General features: G+C 35.3%; 1 protein-coding gene across 1 annotated transcript in view; it reads left to right on the top strand.

Annotated features, from left to right (window-relative positions):
- Positions 1–6,246: 6,246 nt before the first annotated feature.
- Positions 6,247–14,132, top strand: part of LOC140155816 (EH domain-binding protein 1-like) — a 104,811-nt gene continuing 96,925 nt past the window's right edge. The window contains 1 exon segment of the mRNA XM_072178804.1: positions 6,247–6,320. The gene's annotated coding sequence lies outside the window, so the exon portion shown is untranslated.

Here is a 14,132-nt window from a genome sequence, read left to right as displayed (position 1 = left end):
CAAAAATTACAACTTGAAAAATTATCGAACCAGAAATTAAAATGTACATAAAACATGAATGGATTAATAATTTTGTGGTTAATATTTACGAAATATAGGTTGTCATATTCTAGGATATGCATAGGTTTTTGTGACATATTTTAAATGTTGTAGTTTAAACAGTAAAAAGATTGATTCTTGTATTATCAATTTGCCAACATGTTTTATTGTAGACATGGGTGATCAATAGTTTTTCAAACAAAGTATTGTATTTTCTGAAAGATGTAAAATCATGAACATGGTTCATGATTATTGCTTTTAATAATAGCATGTTCTGTGCTCTGGTGTAGAGAAATATAGGGCTGCTGCAGTTATTAATGTAGCTCATATCATGTTATGAATCAGAATGTGTTGAATACATAAATATGCCTCACATGCTCGATTTAACAGCAAAATGAAATTGAGTTGAATAAATCTATTATGTGTTGGATAGATTGGGATTGTTCATTGTTAATGTTATAATCAAAATATATAATTCTCGATAATCTGAGCCCACTCAGTACGCACAGATATTTGTGTGAGTGTACAACACAATGACCATTATGAATTGCAGACCTGAAACATTTCTGTTTTTTGCGGAATTCCGCGTTTTTCAATTGCCGAAAAGGCAGAATCCGCATTTTGTTTCAATGTGTTAAAATATCCTTGCTGTGATGTCTTTTTTAAAAGAAATTTCTTGTCTGGAATTGGAGTAAGGGTGACAATTTGACAACTGACCAATCACAGTATTTAATATACAGCCATCGCAAGGCTAGCGTTTGTGTTATTCCACGAAAAGTGTGTGTGATGCAGTTTATGCAATAGTTCTCATGTTCTCATGATCGAGAATTAAATATTTTGATTACAGTGTGATGTCATGTGATTTTTTTTTTCATTTTACTAAAAATGCAGTGACATCATGAGGGGGGTAGTGAGCATTTTCCCCTTTCCAGTCTTGGGTTTCCCCTTTCCCCAAATTTTTTTTTTAGTATTCAATTATGTCACTTGTGGGTATCATTAGTTACCCTGCTTTTACTATTTGAGGTAATGGTTACCATTACCAAATAGGCTTCAAAACATTGCAGCATCCAACATCATTGCTATTGAAAACAATTGGTGCATCAAAATGCTGTGTATTATTAATTAGGGAATAGCACTATACAAAATATGACCTCAGCTGAACTTGTCCTACCAAACTGGAATATCAATTTCAATACATCAACAATATTGTGTGCGCATATTTTTTTTCTTTTCCACTGAAAATCAATATTACCAGGGTTGGTTAATTCATCAAAGAGATACTGATATCAGTATCTTCTAATTGAAGTGGATCCCGAGGTCGTTGTGCGGCAACTGTCTTTGATGACACTACTGATATAATATATGTGGGTCAGGATGGAAATATGGTTCAAGGTTGCGTGTATAAACAAACCAAGTGGAATTTTTATGTTTTGATTGGATGTATGTATCTGGATATTTGTGGGTAGGGCTGTGGGATGTGTTTGTTTTCACCTACAAACGTGGACTTTGAGTCCACACTTATTTAGTGAAAAACCACACACTGCAAAACATGGACGTCCACGGTCGTAAGACAGCGGCAGAGGGTGCTATACAACATAACTTTGCATATGGGGTAGGGTCCTCTATCATAGGTGTCATACCAGGTCCACGGTTAGCGGTGAAATATCACAGAAGTCCACGTTTGGATGATGATTATGTCTGAGAGTGTGGGTCCACGGTTGTCGGTGAAAACGTGTAGGGCTGTGTTTGAGTGAGGTGGGTGTGTGGGCACGCGTACACCTATATAAATACATGATGTAATGCATATAATCATACAAGATGCATTGTTTTTTGTCCAAATCAATTTTGAGATACAGTGGAAGGAAGTGTTGATTCTTGCTCTGCCAGTATTTGGGAGTTTTCGATTTCCACGACGGATGGTTCTGCCACGGTAAAACACCAACTGTCGTCGTCGTCGACTTTGTAATGCATCACTGTCCAAATTCTACAACAAGCGTAGAGTCTGACAACCACCATGGCGACGATAACAACGTTTGATGTTTTACCGTCGCAGAACCATCCGTCATGGAAATTGAAAACTCTCTACTGTTTACAGCATGACAACATCTCATTCAAGCACAATTTGTAGCCTGTTTTTAAATGAGTAAGAGTATTAAATCTAGGCAGAAAAAAGCAAAGAATAATTCCATCTCTGTCTCACAATATTTTGTGTAAGGGTCTATCTGGAAATAAGGGTCTGGCTGGGTTTCAGGTTTAGAGGTCTTGACTACAATATTGATGCATACATGTAAATGTACACGCTCTAATTTTGAAGTTACTGTTGGTATTTTTCTGAACAACCATTTCTTCTTTTCTTTGACCATGTTACAGGTGACATCCAGCAGACATCCAGCAGTACAGTAGTTATCAGTGAGGATGGCAGAGTGGACGTAGACCAAACTCATGCAGATCATTGCCATGCACTACCTTGTCAATATCGATACGATAAAAAGGTATAAAAATAGGTGTATGTTGAGGTTTGGTAGAGGCATTTGGCTATTCCAGTTGAAATCCATAAACCCCCTATGGAAGACATGACCTTAATCTCCCACACAGGGAGTGTAGATTTCAAATGGAGTAGCCCATTCAGGTACAACCCCATTTTAAATTCACACTCCCTGTGTAGAAGGTTAAGGTTATGTCTTTCCATAGGGGTGTATGTGATTCAAATGGAATAGCTTTCTGATGTGCTTCAGATTACTTAACAAATGTTCCAAAATGTTGCTCTCAGTCACCACCTTGTTGCGCATTTACCATTCTTTGAAATAAAATTTTATGAAAAACATTGAATTTCTTGAACTATAGTATTCGGCAAGGTCCTCCAGCGGTATTCGACTGCTCTACCGGATTATCACATAAAAAGAAGTAGGTCGTGTGATGCAACAATCAACAATAACAATCAATCTTTATTTCATTCAAAATACAACAATACAATAACAGCAAAACAACACATTTGAATGAGGAGATGCTCAGAAGGCCAAAAAGGCCCGAACAAGCACCCCCTTAACCTTAGCCTAAGTTTCTTAATTTGTCTAATAAAATACAATTACATACATACAAACACCCCCACCCTCTTTCATACATTCATGTAGAAACGAACTAAGCAGGAAAAAATGATGAATAAAGAACATGCAGAATATAAATTAGGATTTCATAACATTTGCTCACGTCGTATATCGCACAAGAAAGCTGACATTTTGTGAATATAGTATCAATGCTAAGAGATCAGTTACTTTTAATAGATTTTTTTGTTTTATATGGGAGACAAATAAAAATAAGTAAATCCAAACTAAGAGGTATTAAGTGTACATTTCTATAAGGTTTGTTTTAATTTGGGATCTAAAGAGTTTTACTGATGTAGCCATGCTACACGGTTTGCTTGGCGAATGAGGTGATGATAATATGATTCAATAAGTCAATCATGAATCAGAAACCCACTTCTGTGTTTATGCTCTAAACAGTGCCAACTTGGCAGAACACTGAAGAACCTTGCCAGAAACTATAGATCTCATTGCCTAGCAAATTAAATGAGTAACATTTTGGGCGGTAGACTGAATGAGTTTGGAAGGGCTCTTTAGTTTTGCTCTGATTATCATGAATATGTAGGATTTGTTAACTATTTTGCTACATTTTGATTGTTTGGGGTTTTTTTAGGTAGTATTGAGACAAAGGAACTCAAATCAATCTAGGCAAAATATAGTGAAAATGGCAGCCATTTTGAAATCCATCATGGTGGCTAAATGGCTGGTTTGAAAAAATAATAACTTGATTTGCTTTCCTTGGTTTCAATACTACCTAAAAAGTACAAAAATCAAAATGTAGGAAAATAGTTGAGATAACACTTGGATCATTCTAGGAGGTGAAAATAAAGCTCCTATGGTCGCGGTTGTTAAAAGTAAGGTTGCTGACTCCCTCTTTCATTATAAATGTAGTTTAAATGGCACAACTCTTATAGTACATCGTTAGTGTATCCATTCATCAACCTTGATTCTTTGGTAACCATTCAACATGCTCAATAATAACGATCGTTAGTTATCATTGATGTGTGCGGCAGGCATGTTTTGACAATTAAATGCAAAAATCCTGTAGTCATCAGCACCAACTGTATTAGCAAACGTGATCAGTCTTCTTGGCACACGCCTTTTATGTGTCTATGGACCACAGTGGCCTCATCCCAATGGCATAGTTCAATAACCTCAATTAATTAAACAATCATAGTGCAAAATGTGACCTCAAGTTTAAGAGTATGAGTTTTTGTATCCAAATTTTCAAAGGTTATTCAATGAATGTGCAAATGTATTAGGGTTAAAGAACTGTGCCTTGATAGATGAGCATGTTGTGGATCTTAGTGTATGTATTACTCATTTGGTGTAAGTAGGCCATTGCTAATATATTGTGAACAGTACAACCGAACTCGTTATATAGCCTTTGCAAATGATATCTCACATAGATAGACTCGATACAAACCTGTGAAAGTGGAATAAAGGTGCAATTTCAGTACGGATAATATTGGTGAAAACGGAACCAAATTTTATGTTGTTGTGATAAAATTGTCAGACACAAGAGAATGTAATGGAAGAGTGGGCAACTAACAGTCTGCGCATGTGGTCCGATGATTGTAATTTGGGAGTGGCTGGTGAGACCATTTTGAAGTTTTTGAAGGTTTTTTTTCCTTAAACGTATACAATGTACAACTACAGTGTACTGCAAGGTTTTTTAATAAGACTGCTCTTATTATTGCATATATCGTGCAAATTAAAGATACACACATGTTATCACAGGCTTATAATGTGTATGTTAGAAGGGGGTGTGGATGTACTGCGCAGATGATGTCACAAGGTATTGTCCACTGTTAATCAAGTGAGTTTCCGATCTTCTTGCTCACACAGACTGGGCCATGTCCCATCTTCGCACATTGCAGCCATTCCACATTTTTACTAAAAAATTTAATTGTGCTGTTACCAAATGCTTTCATCTGTACTTGATACAGACTGTATTTGATCCATTAAGGTGAAAAGGTTGTAATGAAACAAGATAATTTGTCTTGTTTCAAGGGGAGGGGTGTTTTTATTTCACATGAGTATATTGCTTTAATGATTTGCTTGTAACATGGGCACTAGTGTGTCTCACATAAAGTTGGAGAGTAACAATATTTTGGATTTTGCAGTAGCGGATTGTCCATACGCTGGCGGCGTAACCACATAAACACACTGATTCGAATCTGCCACTGCAAAATCCAACATGGCGTTACTCTCAACTTGAATTGAGATGCACTATAGTGCAGTGTTGCATGTGTCAGGCCCGGTGTCAGGCTTTGTCAGCAGCACCTGATGTAAAAACAAAAATTGGAGAGACTATTATAAAATCATATGGGACTAAGTTTAGGCATGAATTTTAATTGCATATGAGTATGAATTGCATATAGTGATGATGTGGCTGATGAGCTCTCTTGTGAGCATGCCACTGCTAATGTTATTTTAAATTTGACAACACCAGGTAAATTGCAACAAAAAAGGTGGTATATATTGTTTCATTCTGAACATTTTATGCATTAGTATTCTAATGATGGTGCAAGTAATTTGGCTTGTACAGATAATGTGCTCTGTTGACAGATTAAAAACAAGTGTACAAAATTTGTTCTAAAGTTACATGATTTTCTATTTTCATATTTGATAGATTATTAGAATTATAGCTTACAGGTATATTCAGATTCCCGGTTCAGATTGCTTTAGGGCTATGCTGTGCAAGACAGGTGAAGTGCGTCTATGCAACGGTACTGTCTATTACTTATTAGGGAATGATTTACTCACACGATTTTCAATTTTTCCTGAAAAGTGATGTGAATTTGTGATCTGCTTTGTGATAAAATCTAGAAATCATTAAAATAGTATAGTTTTTAATTCCAACAAAGCTACGCTTGATTACCAAGTTATAAACAGATGGAGTTCTGATCTCATCTTGTACAGATTCATGCATATTTGCTCTCAATGTTTAACGTAATATATATTTAATATTAGGTTCATTCAATTAAAAACGCACCATTATCCACTTAATGTACCGATAATCGTATCAAAGTTTTGTTGCCTAAGCAATGCGGCAAATAGGTCACCAGTCTCTTATACGGGTGGTTGATTTAATAGCTCACTGTGTTGTTATTGCTATCCTTTCAGCTTGCGGAGCAGTGAGGACAGAGACTGCAGTTGTCTAGATATCGTCTGATCAATCAACTGGATGAATTGTAGGTACGGTTGGTATATATAATAATGTCTTTTTAAATGGCTATTAAATTAGATGGATGGAAATGATTGTGTGGATTTTATGTGGTCAATTTCACGGATGCTCTAAAGGACTTGCTGCCACTTGCACATCTGATTTTCACAAGCAAAATTACGCAGGATCAACAGATATTCACCTTTTTGCAAGCACAGCGTGGCATAAGAATTTTGAGTATCAACATTGATTGTTAAAAATGTAACCATGTTTAAGAATCTCCTTAAACATTGATTCGCTAATTATCATGTGATGTGAACTCTTTAACTGCATTTTAAAAATTGTGTCACTAAAATCTATAGAGGTCCTGCATGCTTTCATCGATTGGCTCCAATCAAAGGATGTGAACCGGTGTCCATCACTGTAATCATGGCGCAGTGCAGTCCATTCAATCAAATGTTGTCATCAACCTATTTGATTGTAGTGCATTTATTATATGTGTGAGACGAACTGTCACGGTAGATTGCAATCATGCTTTTGTTGAATGTATTTGAGTAGTCCGCCATATTTACGGTACGATATGTCATATATGCACAACCTCTATTGATTAGGCTTTAAACATTGTTCAACTTTGATTCACCCAAATCTGGTTTTGATACTTTTTTAAATTGTATATATCCAAAAGAGGCAATTATTGGATTAATATATACCTCTATATATACCTCACACAATGATTCTTTTGTTCAGATTTCTGATTGGTTAAAGATGAGTCACGTGACATGACTAGATATTACCTCTATTAAACATTGGCTCCCGTAATTCATAGAAAAATATTTGTGAAATTAGAGACGGTATCTCGAATGTAATTCTCTTCAAATGAAAATACTTTTTGTTTCCATTCTCATCATACCTGGTTGAGATTCATTGCCCTAAATCCAACACGTCCATCCACAGAACATTAACTCGTTTATGTAAGAAAGCAAACTTGCCCGTTAGCCATGCAGGTAGATATACCGAGGGTGTATTGCAAGAATAGCTGCCCTATCGACAATTTGACCATTTCTGCATTCTATATTGTGCACAGCTGACACCTGGCAGCTATTGCAGATAGGACTTTTTTGCACTAAACCCTCGATTATTTTGACAACAATTAGGGTAACATGCAGTGCAATGCCAAGAGTAATTGGGGTAGAATGTTGACGGCCATTTAAGTAAGGCTGTGATGGGTCATATGAACCAGGGCCTGATGCCCTCGAGGTGATTATCCTATATTATGGTGATCTAGTGCAGTACAGAAGGGTAGTTGCCTCGTTGATGGTCAATTGGAATCACCTGAAGAGATGCAGAAGAGGAGGAGTTTGTTAATATATCTTTGCTCTCTTTCTGTATCTCTTTCTGTTTCTCTCTTTTGTTCAATTATTCTTTCTTTCTGTCTGTCTTTCTTTCCTTACGTTCCTTCCTTCCTTTCTGCCTTTCTTTCTTTCTTTCTTTCTTTCTTTCTTTCTTTCTTTCTTTCTTTCTTTCTTTCTTTCTTTCTTTTTCTCTTCTCTTTCTCTCTTGCCTCCTTCCTTCCTTCCTCCTTCCTACTGTTCATGCTTCCTTTATTTCCTTCCTTTTCTTTCTTTGTATCTTTCTTTCTTCTTTCTTTTTCTCTTTCTCTCTTGCTTCCTTCCTTTTTACTGTTCATGCTTTCCTACTGTTCATGCTTTCCTTTATTTCCTCCTTTGTTTTCTTTAGTATCTTTCTGTCTTTCTTTCCTTCCTTTCTTCCTTTCTTTCTTTCTTTCTTTCTTTCTTTCTTTCTTTCTTTCTTTCTTTCTTTCTTTCTTTCTTTCTTTCTTTCTTTCTTTCTTTTCTTCCTTCCTTTCTTCCTTTCTGTATTCTAATTCATTCCACAATATTTACTTCAATTTGTTTTTAGATCCAATGTCAACCATATTTGTCAAGGGCAATTCAAATTATGACAACCATTTACATATTAGAATTTCTATTTAGAATTGGCATATGCAGCATCTTGCAGGCATTCCTTATTTATCTTTTTTTCTTTTATTTCTAGCATTATAGAGATCAATTTTAAATTGCTGTATAATTACTGACATTACCAAGTGAGAAATTGAAATTTATGACTAAATTCAGGATAAAATAATGACATTTGAATCCTACGTACACTAAAATAATTGCACATTGGTGTCAGCAAGTGAAAAACAAAACATTATTACTAAAATCAAATAAAATAGTTGTCATCTAGCTTTCCTATGTAATTGCAATTTGACATTTGAATCCCGCTTACACCAATATTCATTTGTTGCATTAAGCTGTATCAACCTTCCGGACAAATCTAATTATTCTCAGAAACGCTGGGCACTATATTAAATTTGACCCAGGCTTTAACCATTATTTAAATCAATACCTCTTCATATTGGTAATTTGCAATGATATGTTTACTTCACTTGCCCATCAAGCTGGCTTAATTAAGTCTTGCAAAAAATTTGTTATTTGCAAATTTGATCAAACACAAGTTGTATATGAGGGGTTAGGAGTGTGCCATGTTAGTATTGATTGATCTGGAATTTGTAATGGTTGTTTACTGCATGAGGCAAATTATTTTCTTCATGAAATATGAAATCAAAATTGCACACCCCCACCCCCACACACCCTGTATGTGTAACCACCTCTAAACAATGAGATGAAAAACATGATAGAGCTTGTAATCACACCCCATACCCTTGTAAGCAGTGTGTGTCAACCAGGGACAATTATTAGGCAACTACGGACAAAAACAAACAGCTCACATTTTTTGCTGCCTAACCGGATTCTTTTTGCCAATTTTTTTACACATTGTTTTTGCCTAATCAGAGACTTCTACTTTACCCCCGGTTGTAAAAAGCGTATTTTTGGCATTATTCAGAAGGGGGTGATGTGACAGTTTGAGAACTGAGGACAACCACGGTTGTCATGAACAACCACATGTACATGCACCCCCACAAGCACATATCCATTCGTGTACACACATAATCAGAAATGCCTACATAAGCCTCCCACCCCACACACACATTCAAATCTTAAAAATGTAATTTTAATGTCAAAATGAAAAAAAGAAAGTCGTAAGTCATTCACCTTCACTTTCCTCAATAGAAAGGCACTCAAACATGACAATACTACCATCCTAAAAATAACACTTTTCCTCAAAAGATATTCCTCGAATTAAATGCATCAAAGAAACATACATACGAAATTACACAAACAAGTCATCCAAGTCATTCACCTCCACACACTCCTGCTCACAAAAATAAATAAATTATCCCAGCTTGCTCATTATATTCACCAGTGCTTACAAATCAATACACTACCAGTGGACATCGTTTCATTTTCAATTTGGCCAGCCGATGTCCGTAATCATTTATCTATCTGTTATCCTATATTGTCATTTCCTGGTGGAATTGACCCAGAGATGCTTGTGATGTGGAGAAAACACCTAATTGGGCCCCAGTGATTGCTAGCTGGTGTGTATATTCAAAACAACTCGATAATAAGCACCATCATCTTCATCATCATAAATGCTTTTCGGTGTTTATCACAGTACTATCAACATTATTTCTCCATGCTTGTCTTTCATTGGATAGTTCAAGCGCCCTCTGGATAATTAGATATGTTCGATTTGCTTTCAGTTCTTTCTCAATAAAGATGATATTCATGTGCTTTTTGGTCAGCCCCTTGGTCTCTTTACTGTTTTTTTTTGGAAGAATTTTTGTCCTCAAATGCTTTTAATAGTATCCAATGCTCGCTTTTACACAGAAAATTAAACTCATGAATACAAGCAGTGCATGAGAAAGGCGATGCATGGTTACTAATATTAAAAGTCCCCACATGTGACGTGTCACATGGTATGGAACTATGCACAATAATGACTTCCGCGTATGTTAATTCTATGAATTTCTAAATAATAAACTCCCTGATGACAATTCAAAATTCTCAAAACGGCATAGATTCACGTCCAAGGGTGATATTTAAACACTTTTGCTACCAGGACTCAGTTTTGGAAAAAAGTGAGTCCTGCCAGTTTACCTGAATTTAGTCAGAACCAGGACTCAATTTGGGCTTACCAGGACCTTTTTTTAACAATTTTGCGATAATCACAAATAATTGAGAAAAATATACTAAAAAATCTAGAAACACCATTGCTAAAATTCAAGAATCAAAGGTTTGCACTGCATTTTGATGACAATACATTGGAAATGGCCAATATTTTGAGTGAAAATGAGCTTACTTTTTCACAGATACCATGTAGTATGTTCTGTTTATCTTTCATATGTCAGGCGACACTTCAGGACTTAAATTGTTACCCTCAATGGGCCACATTATGGGCCACATTACGGGAGTCGCAGGCGTGGAATGATGCCTACCACTTATTAAAATTCACCCTAGTTCACTTCAGTTTTCAGGAACATAACATTGGGCAACACTGCCTGTCTGTCCATCAGTCCATACAGCGACCCATCATCAGTTCATGCCCGGAGTCTAGCTGTACTATATTGCCATCTCAGACCCAATCTAACACAACACATTCTCGGATATTAGATTTTCATTACTGTCGAGGTACGCCAGCAAATTTGCTCCAATGTGGGCAATAATGGAATTATCAGGGGAGAGGAATGTCTATTTTTGGTGTGACAAAAGGTCATATCTTCTGTGCTTCAATCCTCATACCTTTTTCTTTTTTTTAATATGTTGGTTTATGGTTGGATTCTGAAATAATTGTCATTTCACTTGTATATCAGTTTACAGTATGTTAAACAGCACAACAGTTTTGATAAGTGAAACAGAGATATATATTTGAAATACAATTACATCATAATTTCCGGTTCTTGCCATCCAAGTGAACCATGGAGCAGTCAAATCGGGAGAAATGACCATAAATAGGGTTCATGTATAAAAAGCTAGTGTCAAAATGCAGTTAACTTAAAAGGGCATTTTGTGATCCACATCACCCCCTCCCCCCATTTTTCTCAAGAGATTTTTATACCACTGAAAGCCTCTGGCTACATGATGTTTATGTACAAAACATTTCTTGCAGATTAATTTGTTCAGCAAAAAATCACAAAATTTGAAAATTTACTTTCTGGTGCACCAGAACGAAATTACAACACATTGTCTATGGAGCAGTGTAATACACATAATCATGCATAACTCGCAAACACAAAATTGGAATCAACTGAAATTTTGAGAATAAGCTTATTTTGTGGATATCTGCTGAGAAATGTCATAAAAAAAGGATGCTAGGATCAAGAAATACTCCTTTGAATCCACCACATGTTAAAACAAATAAAGTGTCTGTAATTTAACAATGTACAGAGTTCACAACCAATGTATAAATCCCTGAATTTCTCATGCAATTTTCTCTTCTGTTAAAATTAATGGTAATCATTATAGTAGAGATATTTAAACTGTGCTACAATAATAATATCCTCTCACATTTGTCAAATCCCCACACCGTTTCTAAATTCATTTTTTCCATGCAAACTTTAGAAGTATTTTCATAGAAAATATACACCATTTTGCGATATAACAGCTAGAGCGGTCAAAGCCAGGAGTTGTCACAATTTTCATTTGACGTTCCCCCAATTTTATACAATTCCCTCCGAGCTAGGCGTGACCTTTCCAATACTATATATAGGGTAATAAGAGGACTGATGATTATAAACATTATGATTGATACAATGTCGTTGTTACCTATCATAACACAATCTAGGCTTACAAGTAGACATCTAGGTGCCTTGCATATTTCTAATCCCTCGGAGCGCGATTTTTTGTGAAGAGGGAGGAAGATAGAGCTTAAAATTTTTCCCCCAGCTCCCTTACTAGACAAGGTCAGGGGGATGAATTGTACAAATAAATTCTCTACGATCATGAAATTGGGTTTGATACAATATAGAATTTTGTTATCCATCACAACACAGACTGTGCTTACAGACCGTTAGGTGGTTAGCACTTTTTGAGTCTGTGGTAGACTTCAGTGTGTTCCAAGCTTCAGTATTGAAAAAAAAACCAGAATAATGTGGAGAAAGTTTATGGAAATCTTTGAAATGGAATTATTTCGATTTTGAAGCATGTGGTAGGCATCTTGTTTCCAAAACCAAATGTTAAAAGTTAGTTTTATACAGTTCACACATGAGGAAACAATCACTATTTCCCCATGCAAACACAAAGTTCAATTCTTCCAGCAGCACTATATAATATAAGAAGGGGAAAAGATATTCTGTATTTTATTTAAATTTTATTTAAAAATCAAGTCACAGCTAAGTGAACTGAATTGCATGATTTTATACATCGACAACAAAGACTTTGACCGCGAAAGACGGGTGATTGCTAGTAATCAGAACAGGATAAATACAAGATATTTGACAACTACAAAATACTAAAAGAAATTAAGAAAATTAGCACTCATTGTTATTAAATAAAGTGTTGCTAATCACTCTTAATTAATAGAGTAATACTCTGAGACTGAATTAAAAATACTAGTTTGTGTCTGACATCACCTGTCTATCAAACTTTTTGTTTTGTTTACAAGTTGTTATGATGATTGAAATTTCTGAACACATCTGTAAAACAATATGCCCTATGGTTAATTTTGTACCTTCAACAAGCAAACCATCTCAAAAGTTAGGTCTTATAGTAATGGGAAACTTTCTTTCCTGAAGGCACCATGTTAACAATGCCTAGAAAATGCTTTTTGACTTGTAAAAGTTCCCTCATTTTTCACCATATCTGCAATTCGTTTTCCTCGATGAAGGCACCAGACAGCGTTGGAATTAAGAATTTGTGTGTGTCCTTGTTTGCCGGCAAACACGTACGCACCCTTAAAATAATATATCCGCATACAAATTATACACACAATCTTCCCGCCTCCCTTGCACATGCACACATCCATAAAACCAATGATATAATTTATTCAGAAACATCTTAAATTATCAAAGCATTGTATTAAGACAAATTATAGCATAATTATAGCATACCAACAAGCCAAAAAATAGAAAAGAAAGAGGGAAAGAAATATGAAAGGGAAGAAAGGGGAAATGGGAGGCAAGAAATATTACCAGGTCAAACAACACAGTTTCATACAATATAATTGACAGGAAGTTCATGGCTTGCTAATTAGTTGACCGTTACATTTGCACAATCAATTAATTGTTGTATTGTCAGTCTGTTCCAATAACATGTACAATTAATCCTTGTTCTTAATAACAAGGGGAAGTTGTATATAATTAGATGAACTCATTAGTTGAAAGCTATCATCCTATTAATGAATGTTAAGTTTTTCTAATGGCAATATCTGAGCAAAGCAGAAAGCATATTTGTTTATGTGAAACTGCAGCATGAACATGTGACTTTGAATTGCTGATATTATGACATGGTATGTTTTTAAAGTTCAAGTTCAAGTTAGATCATTGAAGGCCTATGATTAAATAGTTTCAATATCAGTTTCAGTACATAAATGAGTGATTTTGAGGATATTTGTTGTATAAATAACAGAATAAATTTGAAATGGTAATAAAAAAGTGTTATGAAAGATGGGAGCATAGCCAATTTTATCTTATTATTACACTGGGCTTGCGCTTAGATCTGGCAACAATACTTTTCATTGTTATGAAATTAAGAATACTTCCTGTTTCAAAGTTTATTATAACAATTGGAGAATTGTGATGGCATAACTTTGTTTTCATAAAGTCATTTGGGTGGATTCATGTTTCTTTGTCAGATATTGCTTTTATGGCACCTTTACTAAGTATGGTTGTAGATTATATTGAACCTCATCAAATTATTATTGACTTGGCTATATGTCAAAAA

Source organism: Amphiura filiformis, chromosome 1 (assembly GCF_039555335.1).
Source record: "Amphiura filiformis chromosome 1, Afil_fr2py, whole genome shotgun sequence".
In the NCBI taxonomy this organism is placed as follows: domain Eukaryota; kingdom Metazoa; phylum Echinodermata; class Ophiuroidea; order Amphilepidida; family Amphiuridae; genus Amphiura; species Amphiura filiformis.
This window is presented reverse-complemented; position numbering and strand designations above follow the sequence as displayed.